The sequence below is a fragment of the Equus caballus genome, chromosome 23 (assembly GCF_041296265.1).
Source record: "Equus caballus isolate H_3958 breed thoroughbred chromosome 23, TB-T2T, whole genome shotgun sequence".
Lineage (NCBI taxonomy): Eukaryota > Metazoa > Chordata > Mammalia > Perissodactyla > Equidae > Equus > Equus caballus.
In genome coordinates this window covers 59,953,125-59,965,729 of record NC_091706.1, presented here as the reverse complement: position 1 = coordinate 59,965,729, position 12,605 = coordinate 59,953,125, and the positions used below count along the sequence as shown (strand labels likewise).

Sequence of the window (12,605 nt, the reverse complement as noted above, 5' to 3'; positions counted from 1 at the left end):
CCTCTAGCTCCCTCTACCGACGACGCTTAATATCGCGTTGGCAGCAAAGAAACAAAAATGCCTAAGGCTCCGTTATCAAACAGCAGATTTTAAAAAGGGGAGTTTGAAGGTAAGAGGCAATCAATTGATATTTGGCGCAGAAGAGATGGAGAGAGCCTTCTGAGATACGAGCGATTTTCTACTACTTCACTTGTGTGGAAGTTACACGAGTGTTCTCTTCACAACTGTTGTTAAACTGCACAAGTACTATGAACATTTCTGTATATTTCACAATGATATTGATTTTAAAAAGCAAATTAGCATGTACAACAGTTAGCTAACTTGAGTTGTACTCTTTCTCATGCTAACTACCCATAAAAGCTTTACTAAGCCACTTAATTTCTCCTCGTCTTGAATCCATCATTCTTAAAATGGAGATGGCAATACCTGCCCAGTTATATCAAAGGATTTTCATTTTTTAACAAAAGGAAAAATAGGAAAAAAGTAAGGTAATATGTACAATGTTTTGAGGGGCATGTGAAAATGTGAAATCAAATAATGTAAATTACTGATTTGCCAATCATTTTGAAAACTACAGTTTTTGAAAAAGGAAAGTGTTAGTCAAGGTTCTCCAGAGAAACAGAACCAATAAGATATATATATAATAATGTATTATATGGATATATAAAATAAGAAATTGGCTCACATAATTATGAAGGCTGAGGATTCCCACAATCTGTCTTCTTGAAACTGGATACCCAGGAAAGCCAGTGGTATCATTTCAGTCCAAGTCTGAAGGTCTGAGAATCGGCAAAACCAGCAGTGTAAACTCCACTTCCAGTGCAAAGGCCCGAGAACCAGGGGAGTTAATGATTTAAACCCCAGCTCAAGGGCAGAAGACCAACATCCCAGCTCATCCTGTCAGACAGAGAGCAAATTCTTCTCCGCTCTGCCTTTTTATTCTTTTCAGGCCCTCAACAGATTGCATGACGCCCGTGCACACTGGGGAGAGCAATCTGCTTTACTCAGTTCACAGATTCAAGCGTTACTCTTTTCCAGAAACATTCTCACAGACACACCCAGAAAAAATGTTTATCCACATGTCTGAGCACCCCTGATCCAGCCAAGTTGACTCATAAAATCAACTATCACAAAAAGCATATATTTATTTTTAAAGTGATATTACTACCAAAACATACCAAGAGCTAAAAAGTCGGTTATTCTTCTATTAATTGAGAATCAAGAGCATGCACACAGCTACTTACACAAAAAATAAATGTTTCTTCTCTTGTCTGAAGCATGTATTTTCCAAGTTGACAATGACATAAAGATTATTTAGTCCAATCTTTAATTTGTAAATATGGAAATGTGTATGCCAGAAACATTAAGGTTTTCAATTAGTGAAATCCAGGGTCAAAATTGCAATCCAATTCTCCCCACATACAAATCATGTTCGTCCCTCAGTTACACTTAGGATCGTAACAAGTCCCCTAAGGTTGCAGAAAATCTATGAGTATGAATGGAAGCAGCAGCTATGGTCTACTTCCTTTTTTACTCATTTGATTTCTCCTCTTCTGAGTGGGTTTGAAGCTGAGATTTATTACCAACTGGTAGCCTCTGGCGGTGTAAGAGGAAGATGAGCCTGCCATTGCAGAATAAAAAATGAAAAGTGTGATAAGATGTAATGAAGTGAAATAAAATCTCTGCTTAATGCCCAAATAAAACTGTCAGGGTTTGGGTGCTTCCGCCTGTTGGGCTGAGCTTAGAAGGGAGCAGGGGAGATGGTGCTGTGTTGAGTGAACATGTTCTTATTTCAGTTTCCGAAATCGCAGATCTCTGAGTTAATGCAAAAAATGAATGACAACTCAAGGTGCATCTGATTACGATATTTGATGTTGGTCACAATCCAGGCTAAAGCAAATATTTAAAGCAAAGTTTGGGTCTGTCTTACAATTACTACATATTTAAATAATAAGTTCTGAACTAATTCTACTGTAGAGTTCGTGAATAGGTTACAAAATGCAACCACAGACAATAATTACTATATTCTTATTGTAAGTTGAATGTAGGTGTCGACACAAATATTCCATAACCAACCTATAAATCAAAATTGAGGTGAATTTATTATGAGCCAGAAGGGGGATTATAACCCAGGAAGGCCTTAGAAGGTGTTCGGAGCAGCATGGGTATCAGTAGAGTCTTATATCATTTTAGAACAAACTCACGTTAAACAAATCTAGGGTACATTTTCATCAAAATTTTAAAGAGGTGTTCAGTTGCATATTAGGAGCTCAACATGACTGTGATGTCAGAAAGGGACTAATCTGGGTGTTTCCACTAGGGTGTTACCAGTAGGGCGCAGGAGGAGAAGTATGCATTCTTATCTTCAGAGAGTACATTCTTTACTTTATTAGTTAAGCAGGAGTACAGTATATGTTTGGTAAGCCATAAGTCAGGCTTTTTAGTTCAAGCCGAATAAGTTTTGAATGGGAATAGTTACCCCGTATCCCTCAATATGTGAAAATCCCTTGTCATAGGCTACTTGAGGAACTGGGGTAGAAAAAGTCTTTCCTACTTAAAATCAGAAACCCTGAGTTCTCTGATAAGTCTTGACTTGTATAAGAGTAGAAATAGCTCTGAAATCCTCCATTACCTGTGGAATGCAAAATGCAGCCATTCAGCAGCTGGATGACAGTGATAAAGTGCAGACTAATGGTGTTCACCCTCTGCACTAACCCTGATGTACCTGGCCTTTTCAAAACAGGGAGGCTAATGTCTAACAAGTCATGTAAAAGTCAGAGTGAATGAACCTTAAAGTAAATGCAACATAACATCCTTTGCATTTCAGTTTTCCCTGAAATATCATCATTTTAAGTTCAGTGTCAAAGCCAAAAGGCAATGCTCTGGGTGAGTTTTGAAATGTGTGTTAACTTAACCAGAAAACAATCCAGTAAAGAGAAAGTTGAATCACTTGCTGTCACTTGGTAGTGTTAGCACTCAGTTTTTGCTTTGGTGATCAAGGTGCTGGAATTGGCTTCAACATACAGACTTTCACTGAATTTAGAACTAAATCATTTTCACCCCAAAGCTAAAACAGCAGTTTATGAAAATATACATTAGTTTCATCATAGAAAATACTGAAAATTAAAGATTTACTTTGTGAATACCTACTATGTACAGATGCTTTTGCATAAATTATAAATATATTCATATTTTTCTCATTTTACCAACATGGCAACTGAAGTACAGAAAAGTAAAAGAATTGTTCAAAGTCATGGATTCAGTAAGTGGTGGGTCATCATAAAACCCCAGATTTGTTCATGATTTCTTTGTTGTTTTAAATATTTAACACAACTCCTGGTGAAAAATTAGATATTCTGCTAATCACTATATTTAGAGCAGTGAAAAATGCTGCATAGTATATATGTTTGGTTGGCTAGTTTAACTGGTATGCATCTCCTGTAATAGAATATTGGGTCTTGGTCACAGTTCAAAGATTGAAGCGGGGGCAGGCGGGGGGCAGGGTGAGGGCCTAGTCATCAGAGATCGTACTAGAGAAGAGAGTGATCCAAAAAATGGCTGACAAGATTAGGAACCCAGAACTTAGATGAAGTCCAAGGTATACCACCCTAAGAAAATAAAATTAGGAGCAGAAGATTCGGACTTCAGAGAGGAAATAAAATGCTTCCTCAGCTCTGACTTAATCAGCCTATGGGTTTTATAGCTGTGATTTGTGTCTCTCCACTTCCTTCTTTTAGAGACGTCTTAAATATTTAAAGGCCTCATGCATTCTCCTTTAAAAAGAAACTTCAACAGAGAAAAGGCTAAGGCTTGATCTTTCAGTAATTGTAAGTTATGGTTTCTGGCCCATATTTTTTTACGGCTTTATGGAGATATGATTGACCAAAATTATATATATTTAAGGTGTACAGTGTGATGTATGACATATGTGTACATTGTGAAATGATTACCACAATCAAGCTAATTAACATACCCATCAACTCAGCTCAGTTTCCTTTTTGTGTGTCAGAACACTTAAGATCTAATCTCCTCACAAATTTCAAGCATACAATACAGTATAACTATAACTATAATCACCATGCTCTGCGTTAAACTCCCAGAAGGTCCTGTTCTCACAGAAAAGCCCGTCACTGAACAGCCTAGAGGACAGTCTGACTTAAACAAGCAGGATAAACCTTGAGGTTCCTAGTCCTGACTAGCAATGAGATTCAGTTATTAAACAAACAAGAAAAACTGGGAATACGAACTAAGACAGCAGTTGGTGTAATCTACAGTATAGATCAGCAGTGACCAACTAACGGTAGAATAAGATCATACAGGTTCAGAACACAGCCTTCAATTTAATTTCAGGATGAGCACTTCTTAGGAAGCTGCCTCCTTCTCACTACTTCTCTAATATGAAAAAAAAAACAAAATTACTTTCTCATTGGAATTATTTTGTACAATAAAATAGGTAGTCTGAGTTGTATGAATATGCACGTTTCTTTGGGATTCAGAGAAGTCAAATAGAATGAATATGTTTTCTTATCTGTTAAATGTCACTCTTTCTGGGTATTGGTGGTATTTTATTTTATTATAGTGTTTGGATATTTTAAAATGACCATTTATCTTTTTTTAAATTTATTATCTTAACCATTTTTTATAGGAATTTTATCGGGATTATAATGTTTCATAACATTGTGTAATTTGGGAGTGTACATTATTGTTCATCAATTCCTGAATATACTTCCTTGTGCTCACCCCCAGTAGTCTAATTTTTATCCATCACCATATGTATGTGCTCCTTTATCCCTTTTGCCCAGCCTCGAATCCCCTTCCCCTCTGGTAACCACTATTCAGTTCTCTTTATCCATGTGTTTGTTATCTTCCACATATGAGTGAAATCAAGCAGTACTTGTCTTTCTCTGTCTGGCTCATTTTGCTTAACATCATACCCTCAAGGTCCATCCATGTTTTTGCAAATGGGACAATTTTTGTCTTTTTTATGGCTGAGGAGTATTCCATTGCACATATATACCACATCTTTATCCATTCATCTATAGTAGGGTACTTGGGTTGCTTCCACATCTTGGCTGTTGTGACTAATACTACAATGAACAAAGGGGTGTATAAATCTCTCTGGATCATTGATTTGAAGTTCTTTGGATAAACAATGAGTAGTGGGAGAGCTGAATCATATGGTATTTCTATTTTTAATTTTTTGAGAAATCTCCATACTGTTTTCCATAGTTGCTCTACCAGTTTGCACTCCCACCAGCAGTGTATGAGGGTTCCCTTTTCTCTACATCCTATCCAACATCATTTATCATTTTTTTAAAGATATGTTTTTAAAAACTATTCTTATTGTTAAATATAACTTTTAATATCTTTATTTTCCTTAAATTGGTTCTCATGTGGAAAAAAAGGCTGATTAAGGATATAAATAACTATGAGTCAAGGGAATGAGTATTTCTCTCCCACATGGACCATTGAGGAGGGTAAGGCACTCCAGATCTGAATTGAAAACGTACCCAGTTTTGTCATGGCAATAAATTATCATTCCTGGAAGGTCCTAACATCACCATAACGTTGTTTGTAATGTTTCCTAACCCAGGCCAATGCTCTTTTTCTTTAGAATCACAGATACTGATATGAAGGAAATGTTTCTGGTTATATCATGATACACAAGTACATGTTCAAAGGTGGTCTTGTTTGGTTGAGGAGGGTTTGAATTATTCTATTTAGTTTAGTTTGGTTTAGTTTAGCTTGTTTTCAGCTGAAGAGAAGGAAAATGTATAGATGCCCTTCCAAATCTGCACAAGGAAAAAAATCCAGAGAGATAAGAAGTGCCTGTCAAATGCAGGTCTGAGGGATTGGAGTAAAGCCCCAGCCCCTACCCAGCACATTTTCGTCTGCTTTGACAGTGAGAAGGATCACACAGTTACACACAGGGTTGTTGATACCTCTTCAAGAAATAAAAGCAAACTTGTTCTTTCTGTCTTCAGTTAATCATTTTCTGTTTGATGCATAGGTTTCCAAACACAGACAAGTCCACTGAGAGTCTGTTTCTACAGGTTATTTTCTGAAGTGAGAAGGATTTTGAGTCCAGCCTCTCTTTGGTAGAAAATTAGTCTTTCAAAGTTCAAAACCAAGCTGTAGCACAAAGTATCATTATATAAACATTTTCTTGAAACAAAATTATTTCCAAATACATTCTTTATAACTATCATGTGTTGAGTTCTTACTCTGTGCTAATTGTCCTGCATGTATTACTTCATTTAATATTATAAACATATAAAAACCTATAAATAGATAATTACTAATACTCTTATCTTGATATTACAGATGAGGAAACCAGAGCATAGAAAAGTTATTTGCTCAACGTCAAATAGCTGCTAAGTCACAGAGTTAGACTGTGAACCCAGCTTTACCTGACTCCTGACCTTCCTCTCTCCATGTTTGTTTTCTACGTCTCTCAATCAAGAAGAATGGCCATGGATGTCAGTACAAGAAAACAATCCGGACAATATCTGAAAGATAATTAAGGGATTGGAGCAATAGTTTAGTTATCTCCATTAATCAGTAGTGTCAGAAAAATTAAAGTGATGGCTGTCTGGAATTCTTAGGAAATGATGTCTATATAATTGTATAAAGTTCAGTCACTTTTAGAGATTTAAGCAATTTTAAGTTCAAACCATGTTCTCCATTCTTTGTATATTAAGGTGATTTTTACCTATTATAAAAAGCTGTAGGCTAGGCTGGAATGAAGTTTTACCCATCTAAATTTTTAGAGAAATAAATGGAATCTAAGCAATGAAACATAGTTACATTGGCTGGCATTCTGACTTTCTTCTGCTTTGGCCCTTTGGTACATCAAGCTTCTGCTTCCACCCTGGATTCCAGTAAAGAGAGTATCTGCACCTCCTCTGCACTTGTCTCTTCTTCCCTCCCTGATTCTGCCTTATAACTCCAGGGAACTAGAATCAGACATTATCCCCACAGGAACCTTTGAACATTCCAGATTATCCATAGTTTTCTCAGTATGTATTAATAGTAGAGAGCAGCTAAAGAGTCACGTAAATCTCTTTATATTTCCAATAAATGTTCAAATATCAGGCCAATAGTAATTCATGTCCCTATTGAAGATATTATAAACACATGCCAGTGCTAGTGACAGCAAACCTCTTAATGTCAAGTTCGTATGCCTGATGTGCAGTAAATCAATCACTGAGACATCTGTGCTTAGAGATGGAGAAAGGTTTATTACAATTGGCCAAAACAAGAAGGTGGGAGGATGGATTCTCCCAAATTTGCCTTAACAAGAGCAGGCAACGGGGGTGGGGGTGGTTTGTAGAGCTAAGTGGCTTGGCAGGAGGAGCTTAGGAGAAACAAAGGGTCACAGCAAAGGGAAAAAAAAGGGAAACAAAGTGAAAACAGCAATTTGATAAGATTAACTTATTTTCATCTAAGTTTGTGTTGGGAACAAGGTCAAAAGGCAATCATGTTCTTATTGAACATCTATAGTAACCCTCAAGTACCTGGCTTCACTAGGACATCAGTAAATCTTCATTTAAATTCTCTAAAAGGCATAGCGAATTAGCATGGGCAGACATGTTATATTTTGAAAATGTAATGGATCTCAAGTTCACAGACTTGGATTGATCATAATCCAATTGGCCCATTTGTGACTTCCTTTATGTATGTGTGTATTTACTACATTTATGTGACTGGATTGCTTGTTTGTTTACATTGATGTAATAAACATTTGTAAACATACCACCCAAGATGAAGGCCAGATTCTTTTTCTTTGTCAATTTTATTGAGGTACAATTTATAGAGAATAAAATACACCCATTGTAAGTATAGAGTTAAATGAATTTTGACAAATGTATAGACTTGGCTAACCCCTACCACAATCTAGACAGAATACCTCCATCATCTCAAAAAGCTGCCTGGTGCTCCTTTCCAAGTCAATACACCTCCAGCTCCAGCCCCAGGCAACCACTTATCTGCTTTCTTTCACTATAGTTTAGACTCTTTAAGAGTTTCATGTAAATGGAATCATGTCAGAGGTACTTATTTTCTGATTTATTTTCTTCATCCAAATTCTTTTGAGATCCAGTCATGTTGCAGGTATCAGTGGTTCATTTCTTTTTATTTGTAAGTAGTATTTCATTACATGGATGCACTACAGATTATTTGCCTGCTGGTGGACATTTGTGTTGTTTCCACTCTTTGGCTACTCTGGATAAAATTGCTGTGAATATTCACCAACAAGTCTTTGCACATATTTTTTCGTTGCTCTTGGGTAAATATCTGGAAGTGACACTGTTGGGCTGCATGGAAGTGCATTTTTTTTTAGATAGTACAGTGTGATGATTTAATATATGTTTACATTGTGAAATAATTACCACAATCAAGTTAATTAACACATCCATCACTTCATATAGTAGCTATCATTTTTGTGTGTGTGGTGACAATACTTCATATCTATTCCTTCAGCAAATTTAAAGTCCACGATGCAGTATAATTAACTATAGTCACCATGCTATGCATTAGATCCCCAGAAATTGTTTATCTTATAACTGAAAGTTTTTACCCTTTAACCAAAGTCTCCCCATTTTCCCCAACCCCCAGTCCCTGGCAATGACCATTCCATTCTCTAGTTATATGACGTTGACTTTGGTAGACTCCACATTAAGTGAGACCATACAGGATTTGTCTTTCTGTTTCTTACTTCACTTAGCATAATGTACCCCAGATTCATCCATGTTGTTGCAAATGGCAGGTTTTCCTTCTCTTTATGACTGAATAATATTCCATTGTGTGTATGTGTATATATATATATAAATAAGTATATATAAACACACTTTATTTATCCATTTGTCTGTCAACAGACATTTAGATTATTTCCATATCTTGGCTTTTGAGAATGATGCTGCCATGAACATGAGGATGCAGATATCTCTGCAAGATAACTGATTTTATTTCCTTGGATATATACCTAGAAGTAGGATTGCTGGGTCATATGGCAGTTCTATTTTTTGTTTCTGAGGAACTTCCATATTACTTTCCATAATGGATGTGCCAATTTACATTCCCACCAAAAGTGCACAAAGGTTCACTTTTTTGCACACCCTCATCAACTCTTGTTGTCTCTTGTCTTTTTTATAAAAGCCATCCTAACAGGTGTGCAAGGATATCTCACTGTGGATTCGATTTGCATTTCCCTGATGACTAGAGATGTTGAGCACTTTTTCATATACCTGTTGGACATTTGTATGTCTTCTTTGGATAAATGTCTGTAAAATTTCCTTTGTCTACTTTCTAATTGAATTATTTGTGTCTTTTCGCTATTGATTTATGTAAGTTCCTTATATATTTTGGATATTAACCCCATATCAGATGTCTAATTTGAAAATATTTTCTCACATTCCACAGGTTGCCTTTTCATTTTGTTGATCATTTTCTTTGCTGTACAGAAGATTTTTAGTTTGCTGTAAACTTTGCGTTTGGAGTCAGATCCAAAAAATTGTTCCCAAAACCAATTTCAGGGAGATTTTTCCCTACATTTTCTTTAAGGAGTTCTACAATTTCAGGTCTTACATTTATGTTTTTAATCCATTTTTTACTAGTAATATATTGTTTCCCACATATTATTACATATAGCTATAATTCATTCATTTTGACTGTTGTTTCATATTTCATTGTGTAAATAAACAATTTCTTGTGTGCTTATTCATATCAGTTGTTAAGACTTTTATAAGCTGTAATAGTAGACACAGTATATAGCTGGCATAGGGATAGATATCTTGATTTACATTGCCCTGACAATGGGTGAGGTCAAACATTTTCTAATCTCTTTACTAGCCATATGCATTTCTTCAGCTGTGAAATGCCTTTTCATGTCTTGTGTCCCACTGTTTCCCACTTTTGGTGCTTTATCTACTAATTTGTGGGAGTTCTTTAACTGTCTTGATAAAATTTATTTTTTTGCTGTGTTTAATGCTGATAACTTTGTCTCATTTATCACATGTTTTCACTTAGGTTTATTTTTCAATGAACCGAATTTCTTAATTTTAATATTGTCAAATATTGTCAATAATTTTTGTGCCTAAAATATGCTCACCAATATGCTCACTAAGATGTTCACAGTTTTGTTTTTAATATTCAAATCCTTAATCTAGCTGGAGATGATTTTATTTTTCTGGATAACCAGTTTTCCAGTTTCATTTATTGCATCCTGATGTACCTGATGTATTGCATCTCTGATGTACCTGAAGTTCTGTGAATGCATGAGTCTAGTCTTCATTCTCTGTTCTATTCCTTTGGCCGGTTTTCTATCCCTATGCCAGCTATATACTGTCTTTACTTTTATAGCTTATAAAAAGTCCCAATAACTGATATGAATAAACACACAAATTGTTTATTTACACAATGAAATATGAAACAATCAAAATGAATGAATTTTAGCTATATGTAATAATATGTAGGAAACAATATATTATTAGTGAAAAATTCCTTAATTACTGCATATAGCATGACATACTTTTCAATAAAGTTAAAAACAACTGAAAAATATACTTACTATGGATACATATAACAGCAACAAAAAATTATATAAAAAGAAAATTACAAAACTGCTCTTCTTCAGGCTTATGATTAGGAAATCCATAAAAATAATTTGCCACGTTAAGATACTAAAAGAGAAAAGAAATATGTTTATTTCAAATAGGTGTGAGAAAATTGTGTGATAAAATGCAACCGAAATTCATGATTTAAAAGAAAACTTTCAGTAATTCAGGAATAGATGAGAAGATCATTAATCTGATAAAAGTATCTTTGAAAACAAAAAGGCAGAGACCGCTGGGCCTCTGTCCATCCTCCAAGAACCACTCCAGACACAAAATATTCATGATGGATAAAAATAAGCCGGAACCGAAGCCAAACTGACCAAGCAGGCTCAGCAATATGATGACACGGCAGCCTGCAAGAAGTCTATAACTGAGCAAGGAGCTGAATTAGCCAATGACGAGAATCATCTTCTCTCAGTTACTTATAAAAAATGTAAGAAGTTGTAGGTCATTTTGGAGAGCCACCTCAAGTATTGAGCTAAAGAGAGAAGACGCTGAGAAAAAGCAACAGATGACTCATGACAACAGAAGGAAAATTGAGATCAAGCTTAGAGCACACCTGCAATGATGTACAATCTCTTTTGGAAAAGATATCAATCCCAATGCTTCACAAGCAGAGAGCAAAATCTTCCATCTGAAAACGAAAAGAGACTAATATCGTTACATGGCTGAGGTTGCTGCTGGTGAGGACAAGAAAGGGATTGTGGATGGGTCACCAAAAGCATACAAAGAAGCTTTTGAAATTAGCAAAAAAGAAATGCAATGGACTCATCCTATTAGATTGGGTCTGGTCCTTAGTTCCCTGTGTTCTATTATGAGATCTGAACTCCTCTGAGAAAGCCTGCTCTCTTGCAAAGACAGCTTTTGATGAAACCATTACTGAATTTGATACATTAAGCGAAGGGTCATACAAAGACGGCACCCTAATAGGCAATGACTGAGAGGCAACTTGACATTGTGGACATGGGATACCCAAGGAGACAAAGCAGAAGCAGGAGAAAGAGGGGAAAATTAACCAGCCTCCCAACTTTTGCCTGCCTCATTTTAAAATGTACATAGTAGAACATTTGTCATCCAGGCTGTCCCACAGATAGTTTTTTGTTTATGATTTGTGACAGGTTTATGTTACTTCTCTCTGAATTTCTATCTTTCTCATATGGTTTTTATGTTTAATATTAGGGGAGCAGAGATAGTTAACAATTAGAGAGTTATCTGTTTTCATTTTGAGGTGCTCAATATGGGGATGTGGAGTTTTTCCACAAATTATAAATGTTTGGCATAGCACTTTTGGTACATCGTGCTTCACAAGGGCCAGTGTTAAAACAGCTTCCATGTCTAAGCAAAGAAAACTGCCTGGTAGGGGGACAAGGAGGAATTGGTTCTAGTCAGAGGTGAAGTTACTGTGGGTCCTTTAAGGTGTGGAGCCAAGGGCTGCAGCAGAAACAGATGCCTCGATGGTATTACCTATCAAACCAAGTGTCTCAGTGGAATGCACAATCTCATTGTGCACACTTTGACTACAGCTACAGAAGTGTTCCTTGAGAGAAACTTTGCTCTGTATAAGAGCAGTAATGGTTCATACTCCACAATTTGTAAAGTTGCCTGTTGTTTACTTTCATTATTTTTGATACACTTATTTGTATCCAAATATTTTAGGCAACCTTAGAACAAACACACAAGCAAAGATGAGGTGAAAATGAATTTCCTGATACCCATTACTTCATATATGTCAATCACAGCAGTAAAACAAACAAAATATGAGTTTGACTTTTTTTAGATTTGTTTTTTACATTTTTGTGTTGTACCTACACAACTGTGAAAATGGTTAACAGAAATAACTTGAGGTGATGGATAGGTTTGTTTAATTCCTGATGAAATTTTTAGTACCAACTTAAGCATAATTAAGAACATGTGTATTAAGTTGATATAAGTGGAATAAAAGTTTTATGAGTCTTTTTTTTTAAAAAGAAAAGATTATCCGCTATCATTCCT

General features: G+C 35.7%; 1 pseudogene; it reads left to right on the top strand.

Moving 5' to 3' along the window:
• Positions 1 to 3,210: 3,210 nt before the first annotated feature.
• Positions 3,211 to 11,628, top strand: LOC100053598 (14-3-3 protein zeta/delta pseudogene; annotated as a pseudogene).
• The last annotated feature ends 977 nt before the right edge of the window (positions 11,629 to 12,605 follow it).